This window comes from Sminthopsis crassicaudata, chromosome 1, assembly GCF_048593235.1.
Source record: "Sminthopsis crassicaudata isolate SCR6 chromosome 1, ASM4859323v1, whole genome shotgun sequence".
Taxonomy (NCBI): Eukaryota; Metazoa; Chordata; class Mammalia; order Dasyuromorphia; family Dasyuridae; genus Sminthopsis; species Sminthopsis crassicaudata.
The window spans coordinates 448,275,165-448,290,956 of record NC_133617.1 but is presented as its reverse complement, the minus strand read 5'-3'; the positions used below and the strand labels follow the sequence as shown (position 1 = coordinate 448,290,956).

Here is a 15,792-nt window from a genome sequence, read left to right as displayed (position 1 = left end):
ATGGGAAGACTCACACAAAATAATGAAGAGCAAAACGAGCAGAACCAGACAAAATTCTATACTGTAACTCTAATATTGTTTTAAAAACATGACTGAGCAAAAAGCTATTTTGAATGCTTTAAATACCCAAATAAAATGTAAAGGATGCATGAAAAAAAGATACTATCTGCAACCAGAAAAACAACTAATATAAGTATGCAAAGAACAATTATATATATATATATATATATATATATATATATATATATATATATGTATAATATGTATAATTTTTAGGGTACAATTAAGGAAAGAGGGGGAGGGGGAAAAGAAATTTATATGATAATTTTGTTATATATTTGAAAAAATAGCAGGTTGTGCATAATAGATTTGCAGTTTCATGTGTAATTATCTTTGTTTTTTATTGTACTGTATTATGAAAATGCTTGTTTTGTTCCACGAATTAAAAAAGTAAAGCAGATGAACTTCATGTTTAATAAAGAAACTCTCTTTTTCTGCTACCTTTGCTCCCTGGCACCTGTAAGATTTAGTAAGACCTTATAACCACAGTCATTAGCCACAGTGTTTCTAACAATACTGTTTCCAATGTAAATTAAGAAAAATGGGATTTGAGTTATGAAGTTAAGCCCTTTTATGTAAGTGTAGAGGTTGCTTTCTGACCTTTATTATTCTGAAAAAATACAGCTCATTTTGTGCAGTCTGTATCTAAACTGTCCCTTTGAACACCTACCAAAAAACTCTTAATTCTATGAAAACAAACCCAATTTGCAATTCTATGAAAACAAACCCAACCTGCCCTCTTTGAGAGGAAGTAAAAGCAGAACAATTCCTTCCACTGTGTACTGCTCTTACTATAATCCCTGTTGTACAAGCTAGATACCATATAGTGTTGGTCACAAGTGAAGTGCAAGAGCTATTTCTAGCTTCAGCTTAGTTTTAAAGCTTAAAATTGCATTGGACATAGGGCTTAAAGAACCTAGATCCAATGTGATTTTTTTCTCCATTACTTTCCCTTGTGCATCTATATTCCTAGAAAATCACAGAATCTCAGAAATGGCAGGGATCTCGTCATCTAGTCCAATCTTCTGCCCAATGCAGGAATTCCACGCTACAATATTTCTGACAAGCAGTCACCCAGCTTCTGTTCAATTATATCTAGTAGTGTAAAACTTAATGCCTTATATGGCAGTGTATTTTACTGTAACATAGCTATAATTATTAAGAAGTTCTCTGCTTTATGTTTTGTTGAATTCTGTTGGTCCTTGAGAATGACAAAACCAGTCATTCTTAATTCACATGATATGCTGTTCAAATATTTGAAGATAATTAAATTAATTTCTATCATAATACTATCAGAAGTTTTAACTCATGGGAGAGAGCTTCCTTGGTACTTCCATATTTCACTATGATTTGAAATTGGCCTGTGACCTGTGATTTCATTGGCATGGGTGCTCCAGGAGGCACTCAGATAACAATTCCCAAACAATTTAATAGAAAGGCACTCTATGAATTTAACTTAATTTAATTGCTTTTGCTATGTACTAATGCCCATACTAGAATCCTCTTGAGTTTGATAAAACCTGGTAGAACCCCAACTCCTCTCCATTTTGAGAATTCAAAGGTCACTTCTAAGCCACAATGCCACATGCCTCCATGCCACAATGAACTATCACAGCATATTTTTAGAAGAAACAATTGCAAGAACATTAAAGATCTGTGATTTTGTCCACATAGGAACTCCCTGTGCCTACACAGAACATAATCAATCTATAATTTAATAGATAAATGCTAGGGAGTTGCTTTAGTTTTAGAAATGTGAAGTGATTTTCCCAACACCATAGAAGCAGAGGTGGTAAGAGGTGGCATTTGATCCCAGATCAAGAATTCCTTTCTCCAGACTGAATACTTTATTCATTTACAAATGGGTAAAATCACAGGAGGTAAGTGAATATAGTAAATAGAAAGGGCTCTTGTTCTGGAATCAGAGGAGCTGAGTGTAAATTTTGCCTCTGCCCTTGTGACATTAGAAGAGTCACAACTTCCCCAGGGATCCATGTCCTTATCTATAAATTGAGAGGTTTGTGATCTTTGACAAATCATTTACCCCTGTTTGCCTCTATGTAAACATAAAAACATATGTTTCCTCATATGTAAAATGAGTTGGAGAAGGAAATGGCAGACCACTCCATATTTCTGCCAAGAAAACTCCAACTGGTGTCAAAAAGAGTTGAACATAGGTGGAAAACAACTGGATGACAATAAGTCTTCTTGATTCTATACCAAATGCTGTGCTATTCCACTTAGACATTCTTCTTTCTCCAATTAATACTTACTTATAAGACTTCTTGTCTTATAAGCACAAAAGAAGTCATCAAATCTGCTTTTCATCTTCTCTATCCATTTCTCTCTCTATTTCAATTTTTTTTCATTGTTGCTTTTGCTGTATATAGCTCCCAGAATCCTGTATGGAAATAATCTTACAAATGAAAATCTCCTTTGAAAAACCTTGACAATATTCACTTGATATCATGGATAATATCCACTCAGGAACACTTTCAGAATTGAAGAACTCTTTATATCACAAGGCAATGTATCTCATTTTCATACTTCAAACAAAATGTAATTGATACATTTTTAAAATGCCATTTTCATTCATTTCTAATTGTTTAAAAAAATTCCTTATTATAATGAGCCAAATCTACCTTTTAGTAACTTTTACCCATTTGGCCTAGTTTGGCGCTCAGGAGTTAGAAAGAACAGCTTTTCAGATATCTGAAAGTAACAATTTCTTTGTCTTCTCTTTTCCAAGTTAAATATTTCTAGTTCCTTCAATCACCTTAAGTTCTTTCATTATCCTTCCTGATTACTTGACCCTGGGCACTTAAAATGTCATGCTCACAACCATAAACAATGTTATACTAATTAATATGAGACTTTCTCTAATTTTGGATACCACACTCTAAGGTTTGTTGTTGTTGTTGTTGTTGTTGTTGTTGTTCTGTAGTTTCAGCTGTGTCTGACTCTTCATAACTCCATTTGTGGTTTTTTATTCACTCTGCCACTTAGCTGCCCTCATAACTTAAGCTTTTTGGGCAGTCACAGTATGCTAATGATTAATTCTAAGCTTGTAGTGAATATAGACCCCTAAATATTTTTTCACATGTATATTCACATGTATATTTCACATGAAATAACATATTTCACACATACTGTATTCATACCACTGAATTTTCAAATTTAGATGCAGGATTTTGCATCTTTCATCCCCTTTAAATTTCAATCACCATTTAATTAGTAAACATTTTTTAAGCTCCTACTATGTGCTAGGCACTGTGCTAAGCATATTGGGGATTAAAAAACAAAAGCAAAAGAGATTTCCTGCTCTCAAGCAGCCCATAATCTACAGGAAGAAACAAATATATACAAAAATCAAGCACTACATTTTATTTCCTTAGAGGTATGGCTTTCTTCTTCATTATTTGCATAATCATATCTCATGGGTTTCATCCAAATCATTGATAAAAATGTTAATCAAGATAGGACTAAGGACAGAGCCCCTAAACATGACATCAGACTATTCATCAATTAACCACCAACTACAAAGTACAGTTTCAACTCATTGTACTATTATCTAGCCTGCATCTCTCTACCTTTTTGGTAAGGATATGAGTGATTTTTTTGCCTTGTTGAAATCCAAATATACAATAAAATTAAAACCTTCTTTGAAATAGTACAGTGCCATTTCTTTTTTTCCCATTAATATGCATTTTATTTTCTCTTCATCCCAATTCCCTCTGGAAAAAAAAGAAAGAAAGAAAGAAAGAAAACAAAGCTATTGCAGCCAATATGTATAGTCAGGAAAAACAAATTTCTACATTGGACTCATCCAAAAATGTATGTCTCATATTGCATCTTGAATCCATCCCGTGTGATATATTTATATAATACATCACCCTATTAGCTTAGAATTGGCAATTTCCTCATCCATATTTTACATAGGAAAATAAAATAGCTATGTATATTCTTTGAAGTGAATCTTCAAAAAATATGAAAGACAGAAAGGATATATCATTTCCCTAGTTCTTCTTCTTTTTTTTTTTTTTCTTTTGGAGGCAGTTGAGGTTAAATGACTTGCCTAAAACTTAGTCACACAACTAGTGTCTGAGGCTAAATTTGAATTCAAGTCCTTCTGACTCTAGAGCTGGTGCTCTATCCACTGCTTCCCAGGTTCTTAAGCAGAACTCCATACAACTGGATGTCCTTCTCTGAGAGGCTTTTTTAAAAAACCAATACCTTGTTGTAGGGCCACCAATCCTTGATGTCAGGAAGTTCATCCTTGAGCCTCTTTCAAATCCCATCTAGTGCACCTAAATACTAGGCAATCCTAAAACACAGAGGCCTTCAAAATACCTTAGGGGAGATATGATGCAATAGACAAAGAAAGAAGATCTTCTCAAGTCCTAGATCTAGAACCTAGAATTACTGTACAACAACAAGCACTTGAAGAATTCATCTTTCAGTTCTGATCTGGAGCTGTTTTACTGCTCTGGGTACATTTCCTTTGGGTCTCTTCTATTGTTAGGCCTATCCATAGTAGTAGGTGTGTTTAAATGGTTACAGTCAATGAGAATGAATTATGAATCACAAGCCATAGTGCAAAACTCTAGGGATAAAAATCAAGGCAAAAGACAGTCACTCCCCTCAAGGTACATACAAATCTGATGGAGGAGTTGCCATTCATACAATTATGTACAAACAACATACAGGCAGGATAAATCTAAGATAATCAATAGAGAGAGGGTATTAGCATAAGGGGGATCAGCAAAGACTTCACAAATAAATGGAATTTTATTTTTTAATTAATTAATTAGTTTTTTAAACAAAAATTTTATGCATAGGTAATTTTTCAGCATTGACAATTGCAAAACCTTTTGTTCCAACTTTTCCCCTCCTTCTCCCCATCCCTTCCTCCAGATGTCAGGTTGACCAATACATGTTGAATATGTTAAAGTATAAGTTAAATACAATATATGTATACATGTCCAAACAGTTATCGAACTTTGAAGTATACAATTAACCTGTGAAGGAAATAAAAAAAAATGCAGGCGGACAAAAATAGAGGGATTGGGAATTCTATGCAATGGTTCATAGTCAACTCCCAGAGTTCTTTTGCTGGGTGTAGCTGGTTCAGTTCATTACTGCTCTATTGGAACTGATTTGGTTCTTCTCATTGTTGAAGAGGGCCATGTCCATCAGAATTGATCATCATGTAGTATTGCTGTTGAAGTATATGATCTCCTGGTTCTGCTCATTTCACTCAGCATCACTTCATGTATGTCTCTCCAGGCCTTTCTGAAATCATCCTGCTGGTCATTTCTTACAAAACAATAATATTCCAAAATATTCATATTTATTCAGCCATTCTCCAATTGATGGGTTCAGTTTCCAGTTTCTGGCCACTACAAAAAAGGCTGCCACAAACATTCTTGCACATACAGGTCTTTTTCCCTTCTTTAAAATCTCTTTGGGCTATAAGCCCCGTAGTAGCACTGCTGGATCAAAGGGTATGCACAGTTTGATAACTTTTTGAGTATAGTTCCAAATTGTTCTCCAGAATGGCTGGATGTATTCACAATTCCACCAACAATGTATCATTGTCCTAATTTTCCCACATCCCCTCAAACATTTTGCATTATCTTTCCCTGTCATTCTAGCCAATCTGACAAGTGTGTAGTGGTATCTCAGAGTTGTCTTAATTTGCATTAAAAATGAAATTTTAGCTAGATGTTGAAGGAAGCCAGGGTATACAGTAGGATGGGAAACAGCCAGTGAAGACACTGGAATCTGGAAAGGGAGTGTCTTGTGGGAGGAATAGCAAGGATCATAGATTTTGTAGAGCTGTGTAAGAAGAGTAGAAAGGTAGAAGTGAACAAGTTTGTGAAGGGTTTTGAATGCCAAACAGATGATTTTATATTTGATTCTGAAGGTGAAATGATTATATCAATTACAAGGGAACATTTAACTCCTGCTTTGAAAAAAAAAAGTTAAGTTTTGGGGTCTTTTGCATTCTAAAGAGACCAAAAAAATAATAATAATAATTCTGCCAAAGGACAGAAATAGCTAGACTTTTTATACTATGTAACACTATGGGAAAATTCCATCTATGGAATAAATTCTAACTTGCTTGTTATAATATTCTCATGGTGTTTGTTTAGAAAATAATGTGCAATCTTCAAGTACTTAGGAGAGCAAAAATCCTAACTGGGAGGTAAAAACTATTTTTGAATGTTGGAAAATAAATACATCATTTGAAATATTGATTGCCTTCAATCTTATAAGTCATGAAGAAGAAATAAATACAATAGGTTGATAGATGAAAAGAGCTAAATATCACTGTTCTTTTCCTTAAGGGATCTTGGCTTCTCAAAAGGCAATATTAATGGAGAATAAGTTTTGATTGAAAAGTTTTTTAGTCCAAACTAAGAAAACAAAACAATGAAACAAATTTCTTTTCATCACTGCTAAATGGGTATATATATATATATGGAGGAAGTGTGTTTAGTGGTAGATTATGAGCCTGTAGTCTGAAGCCCTTCTTGGCTAAGCTCTGAGAGATTTAACCACCATTTTGGCACTAGGATGAGAAATTCCTCAGTCCCAGCAACTTTCACAAGACCATTTACTGAGTTAAACAGGAGCTTTCATCAGAGCTGGTAGAAAAAAGCAGCCACACCAACAAAATCACAGATCCCTGAAATTCTGAATATATACCAGAATTCTTAGGTATTTGGGATAGATGTTTGAAGGCAGGGAGGAGGCAAACAAAGAAAAAAGAATTTTCCCAGAAGCCTGACCAGACTAGTAGATAATCTTGTAGAGAAAGAGGAAACAACACAGGGACTGGACAGACTTAAAATGAAACTGCTAGAATTAGAATATATACTCAGAATGACTCCTGGAAGAAAGTCAACTGGTAGTTTCATTCATTCATTCTATGCCACTTCCCACTTCTTTCCCTATTCTAATTCATCCATAGAAGAGGAAAAGAAATTCATACTCAGAAAGAAAATTCTCACTCAGGCTTAACAGGCAAAAATTACACGCTATTACCTATCCAATTATGCTAACATTTGGGGATAATCTGAAAACTTACTTTGATTTTATTTAGACTCTTGCCCTTAAGCATCTTTCCCAAGGAAAAGAATGTAATGTTGGTGTGCTCCACTTTAAGGAAATAAAATTTTAAAGTCCAAATTTAGCAAACAAATAAATTATACTTATTACAAGATTTGATACAGTTTTTTAATGAACATCTTCTACTGGAGCATTTTACATTTTGATTCAGTTTACAAAAATGTTAGTTGCATTCAACTTTTCACAAAGTGAGGTACACCTTCTAGTAAAGATAAAATGTTCCTATGATACTGGAAAAACTTGACAAAATAGGACAAATAAATGGTTATGTTTCTGTGAAAGTGACTTGTCAGTACTGTTTTTACATAAACACTATCATGAATACTGAATTCATCATAAACACTAAAGTTTCATTAAATAAAAAGACTTGAATACTACTTAAATTCCAAAGTGAGATACGAAATCTTATACCTAAGATATAACATTAAAAAAAATGAAAAATAAAATCCCAATAATATTAATGATTTAATGAAATCCCAGATGCAAAAAATTTAGCACTTCTCTTGTCTTTTATAAATTAATTCTTAACTATCATGTCTACATATTATGAGAGTTATGTAAAAAAATTAATTCATTGTCATGCCTAGACATTATGTCCTCTTTGAAAATAAGCAATCCCTAGGAACTAAGGTACAAAGGTGCCTTAATCTTATCTTTATATTTGAATTTTTGCTTTGAAGACTGGGAAATTCCTCTCTGAGGAATCACCACCGGTGAGCAAAGATCATTTGTCAGTTTCCTATCTAGCATATAGTGGTCAGGAGAAAGTTTTCCATATTGTTACCAATAACATTAACATTTATTTGGACAGTCCTTTGCCAATTGCATATAATAATATGGCTGAAGGAGGAAGGCATAGTGTTATAATCATATTCAATTCAACATAATAATGCCATTGCATTTACCAAGTCCATTAAATCAGATCCAATATCCTAGCTCCCATGGTTTTGATGAGGTGCAAATGATGAAGTCAGTAGTAGTTGTGATGAGGTGTAAGAATTGGGGTGGGAAATTCCTTCTGGTCATTGCAGATGATCCTATGGGAAAGAATTCATAACCTGAAATCTGTGTGGCAAAAGGGATTTATTGGTACTGAGAAGACAATATCTTCACCTGTGGGCAAAAGTCCTGGGAGGACAGCTCCCTTGGAAGCATAATCCTGTTTCAGACTTCTGCAAAGATTCAGGGTTCAGAGTTGTCTTTTATTAGCCCTCTGAGGCTCAGGCTTCAATTCAAAATTGAATAAGATTGGGGCCGCTAGGTGGTGCAGTGGATAGAGCACCAGCCCTGAATTCAGGAGGACCTGAGTACAAATCTGGTCTCAGACACTTAACACTTCCTAGCTGTGTGACCCTGGGCAACTCACTTGATCCCAGACTCAGGGGAAAAAAAAAAAAATTGAATGAGATTCCTTCAATGTTGTCAGTGCCCTGGAGTCTAGATCTCCAATTGAAAAGAAATTACTTATCTTGGGAGTTTGAGCTATTGGGAGTGATTCCGTACTAATTAATCTTCAACTCAATAGAAGGTGTGACCATATCCTTAGCCAAGATTTCCAACTGAATGAGACCACCCAACTGTGCTCCCTGAGAGTGGGCCTCTTCCAGAGAAGAGTTTGAGACTCAGGAACTTCCCCCCCAAAAGTGGAGCAAAGCCTCAGAGTCCCCCAAAAATCAAAGGGGACACAATTTACATCACACACCTAATTCCTCTATCTTTCTAGTATGAAATCACAATTATGTCATGAAAGCTAATGATGAATATCTATAAGATGTGATTTTTTTCTCCCTAATCTTGAAATGACATGAATAAATGAAGTGAAATGGGGAAAAATTATTTTCATCATTCAGCATCTAATAACAATTCTATGGTAAAGACAATGAAACATCACAATTCAATGTCCATCTTATAAATGGGAAGGAGATATCTAAGTAGTTTGTTTTTAGTTTGGATATATTGACTGGACTTAAATCACTGAAACAACTTTACACTTCAATGTAAAATCATACTTTGATATCACACATGTTCCTGTCATACAAGAAAGGATCTCATCTTTTTGTACATCTTTTTGCTTTATTGTTTTCATTTAATTTTACTAATTAAAGTCAAAATTCTTGATCAATTTTAAAAATGAATACCTTTTTCCATGAAGTTGATAAAGTAGGGGGTGGCTGTATTTCATAATATTATATGACAGCTGTTTGAAAAAAAATCACTTACACTACTGTGAAACTAGAAGTACACTTTTACTTTTCTAAGTGCAAAATCCTTTGCTTTAATTTCCATATAAAATCATGAATATCTATTATAGAATAAAAGTCAAAATAAAACATTGAACTTTTTTCTTTACAACCAGCAATCAGTCAATATTTTTCTCTTGCAAGTATCCTATTTTTAAATTTTTTTTATTTTTTTATTAAAGCTTTTTTATTTTCAAAACATATGGATAATTTTTCAACACTGACCCTTGCAAAACCTTGTGTTCCAAATTTTCCCATCCTTTCCTCTACTCCCTCCCCAGATGGCAGGTAATCCAATATATGTTAAACATATATTTCTTTTATACACATTCTACAATTATTGTGCTGCACAAGAAAAATCAAATCAAAAAAGAAAAAAAATGCAAGCAAAAACAACAAAATGTATTCTAAAGAATCAGCTTGGTGGGGTTTTTTGGGGGGGTTTTGAAGTTGAATAATAGTGAAAATAGAGTTAATGATATTTTAAGTGAATGAAATGCATCCATGCAAAACAAATGGGTTGCTGCAGGCTACCACAAAAGCTATAACAACTTACAACAATGAATTGCAAAATTCAACAAAATCTATTCATCTCTAAACAATGCATGCAATATTTTATTAAACTTAATTGTATTTGTTACAAATGACATTTAATCAATATAATGACCAATTCCTTTAGTCAAACCAACGGTTATCCTTGGATAACTCAAGGGAAATATAAACTTTCTTGAAAAATACACTGCTTTTATTTATTTAACAAGCTTGAATTTTGCTAGACAGTTCTGTTTGCTTTCAAATATAAAGAACTTTTTTAAAATATATTTTTTACACATAAAATGAGTAAAGAAAACCCTCAGAAAGACCTCAAAATTCAGTAACTACTTAATAAGAAAAAGATTCTACAATTATGATCCATAAATGTTTTTCCCCCAAATGTATTCCCAATTCTTCAGTTAAGATAACCTCAAATTGAAATTTAAAAAGCTCAAAAGAACACAATAATAAATCTATGCTACATCTTGACTTTTTCAAGAAATCTGATCTTTATATTATTGTTAATGAATAAAATACATTAAATTAAACAATTGCTGTGTGTGTGTGTGTGTGTGTGTGTGTGTGTGTGTGTATAAAAGGAAGGTATAAGTGACTGATTCTTATTAAGTATGAACTGCAATATAAACCAATAAAAAATACAATCTTAAAAAACCCCTATGATAACAATGTGCTATATATTTGTTTGTGTGGGTATAATAACCATGGTCTTAAAAGGGGAAAAAAGACAAGGCAGCCAATTTGGATTCTGACAGCAATGCAGTAGAATTTAAAATATTGTTACTAGAATATTTCAAGCAGGCTAAGCTAGCCTGTGTTAACAAAGAAATACCAACGTGTTTAGTATAAAGATAAATAATTCTTTTTCTCTCAACAAAGAGACATATTTACCTTGTAAGAATTCCAATTAAATTTCCATGTACCTGGTTTCTCTTAACAACAGAGATATCATTATATATAGACAGTTTTTCATGTCTATGTGTGTGTATGTAAGATATATGCCAATAGTTTCCCACATATAAGCTATACATGTTTCACACCAATCCTGGTGGTGGTTTACTCTGTTATGCAGAATCAACCCAACAATAATACTTTTGTTTGTCCATCTCTATGACCCTTGGCTTTGATTCAGCTGGCTATGACCAGACCTGAAACTCCCTACAACAGCAAAGCACAAGGTAAAAGGGCAGATGACTTTTCAGCAAATGTACAATCCCTTTGGTGACTAGGAGATTTCAATACAGTACTTTATTAGTGAAAACTAGGAAAGCTTCTTTCACTAGTGTTAAGAAAGAAGGAAGTTGATTTCTTAAACATACATGAAAATATTAAGCACTATTTTCCCCTCCTTTTTTGGGTAATGTTTCCCAAACAAATGCTGTTTAGAAAGAAAGCTAAGAAAATAGCACTATCAGTGATTTTAACAATCGTTAGAGTTATTACATTAGTAGTAGCAGGCAGTGATTTTAACAAACGTTAAAGTTATTACATTAGTAGTAGCAGGAAGGTAGACTACTTGACTACTTGACAAGTGATTGGGTCTGGGGAGTTGAGAGGAGAGAAGATAGTAGGGCAGAAGTGGTGAGAGTATTCTTTCTACTGGTCAGAAATGAGACAAACAATAGGAGCTGCATCTTCAGGGAGGAGACTTAGACGGATGCAGATGCTAGGCAAAAACAAGTGCTACCTGAATGGGTAGAAAGAAGCAGAAAGAGTAGGAACAACCACAGCACTTTCAGATGTGACCATCATCCCATGTGCTAAGGCGCTACATTTTTACTTCCTCATCTACATTCCAAAGTGAGAAGGTCGGGGCAGGGAGAAAATTCACTCTCCGATTCCAAAACACAGAGGCACTATCAGAAACCGTACAGTTTCAAGATGAAAATCTTCCATAACAATGTCCCACAGTCTTGCCTATTATTAAAGAGGCTACTGACAGCAAGCTAGATGCTAACAAGACTCCTGTGACCACTGACTGTGCAGCTTGAGGACTGGAGATTCAGCACACACACACACACACACACACACACACACACACACACACACACACACACACCACCCAGAGAGTGTCTTACAAACCTTACTATATGTTCCCCTTTATATTTATATTTTAAACCATAATCTGGTCGCCTTCCATCAGTCTTCCTCCTGCATCTTCAATTGAAGAGAGATCCGTCCAGGGGTTGAAAATGTCATCTTACGATGGAGACCCGCCTCTCCCTTGCTACACACACACACACACACACACACACACACACACACACACACACACACACACACACACACACACACACATTCTCTCTCTCCCTCCCTTCCTCTCTCTCTTTCTCTCTCTTTCTCTCTCTCTCTCTCTCTCTCTCTCTCTCTCTCTCTCTCTCTCTCTCTCTCTCTCTCTCTCTCTCTCTCTCTCTCTCTCTCTCTCTCTCTCTGAGTGTACTGCTACCAATGTTCGTCTCCAGGCCCTTCTGCTCCTGCAAAATCCGTGATTTCTCAGCGTGCATCTCATCTCCCCAGAGATCCAGCTGTACATTTATTCTTTAAACCCTCTTCCTGTTGTCCTGTCTCCGCGCCATATCTCACCACTGGACAGTCATTCTAGAGCATCCCCCTTTTCCTTCATTTGGAGATGGGGCGGGAGGTGAGCAAAGAATGCATTATGCTAATTACCACCATCAACATCATTAATATACCCCCACTCTACTCCCAGAACCATCTACCCTCCCCATCCCTTCCCGAGCTGCAGGAGAGCCTTCCATCCGAGGTGGTATCCTCATCCCTCCCCACCCACTCCCACCTCCCTCCCTCTCTCCACCGGTACCTTGTAGCGTGACAGCTGGGGTCTGGCGGGGCCCACGTTAGCAGGAGGCGCGGGGGTAATGACAGGATGGGCGACCAGCCTGGCCACGAGCTTTCCCTCTGGCCACTGCTGCCTCCAGCTCCACCATGTTCTTCACCCTCTTCCTCCTCCTCCTTCGTCTCTGCTGGGGGCGGGGGGGGGGGCTGCCCCTACCTCGCCCCAGGAGCAGCACCCGCAGACCAGCAGCAGAAGCAGTGACTGTTTCTGCTCCCTCCCGGATCCTCCGACCCCACCTCCCTTCTCTTTCTCCTCCCAGCTCCGAGTGACGTTTTGCCGCGCAAGGCAGGGTTTGGACACACACACACATACACACACAGAGAGAGAGAGAGAGAGAGAGAGAGAGAGAGAGAGAGAGAGAGAGAGAGAGAGAGAGAGAGAGAGAGAGAGAGAGAGAGAGAGACAGACAGACAGACAGACAGACAGACAGACACAGAGAGACAGTCACAGAGAGACAGAGAGACAGAGAGAGAGACAGAGAAAGACAGAGAGAAATGTGTGTCCGTGCGCGTGCGCACCCTTGCCTCTCTGTGTAACACTTTACTCGTTGCGGGCGCACACACCCTAGTGAGGAAAAGGGCCCGGTCCCCAAGCCCAGAAGCCAGTACCGACCTTTTCTTTTCCAGTATCCACGCAGTGGCAGGAGCCAGAAGCTCCGGACACTCCCTCTTTGACTGTGGGCTACTCATGGGGATGGGACGTGTTGCCGGGGTCTCCAGACCATCCAGGTCGGCTCCTTGGTGGCAGTCCAAGGTGATGTACTAAAAACAATGATATCATTGATATGGAGAGTTAGGCCAGCCTTCTGCTTTCAGCAAGCCAAAAGCCTTTATTTTTTCCAGAGTAACAAGAAGAAACGATGGCTCCTCTGGTAGCCAACACACTTTTTTCCCGTGAAATCGAAGAAGCTGTTATTGTACAGGTTGTTTTTTTGTTTGTTTTTTTTTCCCTTCATAGTTGCTATCTCGGTTTCTGTCCCCGCCCCTTTTTCCAGGTCCCCTAGGTATGCTAACATTTCCAGGCCAGGACACTGTGAGGGGCTCTAAAGGGAGGTTTTGCAGTTCCTACTGAAATATGTTGCAATAAAATCATAGGACACAAGGGGAAAGAGTCTTAATAATTGCTTATGATGAAAGGCTTGGCAAATTTGCATGTCCTAAGGGGAAACAGCTCAGTCCCCCTGGAGGAAGTAGAAGAAAACTCCAAAGACTCCTGAAATCTTTGGAAATACTTTTCTTTGTTTTTCTGCCATTTTCTTCTTTTTAGCTAATAAAAACATTTTTTTAATGCATCTGATTGTGTTTAAAGAATTTTCTTCAAACCAGAGGGATAACAAACTAGCTAGTGCTGGATTTGGAGCCAAAAAGATCTGAGATCCAATCCTCCCTTAACCCCCCCTCACTTAAATCCAGTTCACTTGTGTTTCATGGCATCACCTAATGTCATAGTCTTCTTCAAGAAGGAAGGACAAACAACAAGCCCTTCCTTGTTCTGATACCTTGGGCAAGTTATTTAAACATTCTGAACTTCAGTTTTCTCATCTGTAAAAGACCAGATGCTCTTAAAAGTTCCTTCTGGCTCTAACATATAAGGACTAAATCGCAGAGGAAGTGGTATGATCTTAGCTAAACCTGAAGGCCCCAGCTACTTGGGTAAGGACTCACAAATGACAGAAACTAGAAAGCATTGTGGTAGAAATTATGTTTATATCAAAATCTCACCCCTTTACCAAGAGTAGCTCCAAATGGGCACATAACTTTGATAAAACTGATGTCTGTAGAGGGCAGGAACTCTGAAAAGGTATACTTAAGACTCAGTATGATTGATGTAATCTTTTTTTTATTAATTTTATAATTACAACTTTTTTTTGACAGTACATATGCATGGGTAATTTTTTACAACATTATCCTTTGCACTCACTTCTGTTCCAAATTTTCCCCTCCTTCCCTCCACCCCCTCCCCTAGATGGCAGGCAGTCCCATACATATTAAATATGTTATAGTATATCCTAGGTACAATATATGTGTGCAGAACCGAATTTCTTGTTGCACAGAAAGAATTGTATTCAGAAGGCAAAAATAACCTGGGATAAAAAACAAAAATGCAAACAGTTTACACTCCTTTCCCAGTGTTCTTTCTCTGGGTCTAGCTGATTCTGTCCATCATTGATCAATTGGAACTGATTTAGATCTTCTCTATGTTGAAGATATCCACTTCCATCAGAATACCGTAGTATTGTTGTTGAAGTGTATAGTGATCTCCTCAACATCCATTCACGTAAGTCTCTCCAGGCCTCTCTGTTTTCATCCTGCTGGTCATTTCTTACAGAACAATAATATTCCATAACATTCCCAACCATTCTCCAATTGATGGACATTCATTCATTTTGAAATTTCTAGCCACTATGAAAAGGGCTGCCACAAACATTTTTCCATCTTTAGTATTTCTTTGGGATATAAGCCCAGTAGTAGCACTGCTGGGTCAAAGGGTATGAACAGTTTGATAACTTTTTGGGCATAATTCCAGATGGCTCTCCAGAATGGTTAGAATCTTTCACAACTCCACCAACAATGTATCAGTGTCCCAGTTTTCCCACAGCCCCTCCAACATTCATCATTATTTGTTCCTGTCATCTTAGCCAATCTGACAGGTGTGTAGTGGTATCTCAGAGTTGTCTTAATTTGCATTTCTCTGATTAATAGTGATTTGGAACACTTTCATATGAGTGGAAATAGTTACAATTTCATCATCTGAAAATTGTCTCTTCATATCCCTTGACCATTTATCAATTGGAGAATGGCTTGATTTCTTATAAATTAAGGTCAATTTTCTGTATATTTTAGAGATGAGGCCTTTATCAGAACCTTTAACTGTAAAAATGTTTTCCCAATTTGTTACTTCCCTTCTAATCTTGTTTGCATTAGTTTTGTTTGTGCAAAACCTTTTTAA

General features: G+C 36.6%; 1 protein-coding gene across 6 annotated transcripts in view; it reads right to left on the bottom strand.

The window, feature by feature from the left end:
- APBA1 (amyloid beta precursor protein binding family A member 1) overlaps nucleotides 1-13,787 on the bottom strand; it is a 279,256-nt gene extending 265,469 nt beyond the window's left edge. For 2 of the 6 annotated variants that reach the window (XM_074280721.1, XM_074280720.1), the window contains exon 1: nucleotides 12,808-13,157. The gene's annotated coding sequence lies outside the window, so the exon portion shown is untranslated. Of the gene's footprint in view, nucleotides 1-12,807; nucleotides 13,246-13,455 lie in introns of those variants that run through there. The other 4 variants (XM_074280722.1, XM_074280725.1, XM_074280723.1 and 1 more) reach the window with 4 other exon arrangements.
- Between the last annotated feature and the right edge of the window lie 2,005 nt (nucleotides 13,788-15,792).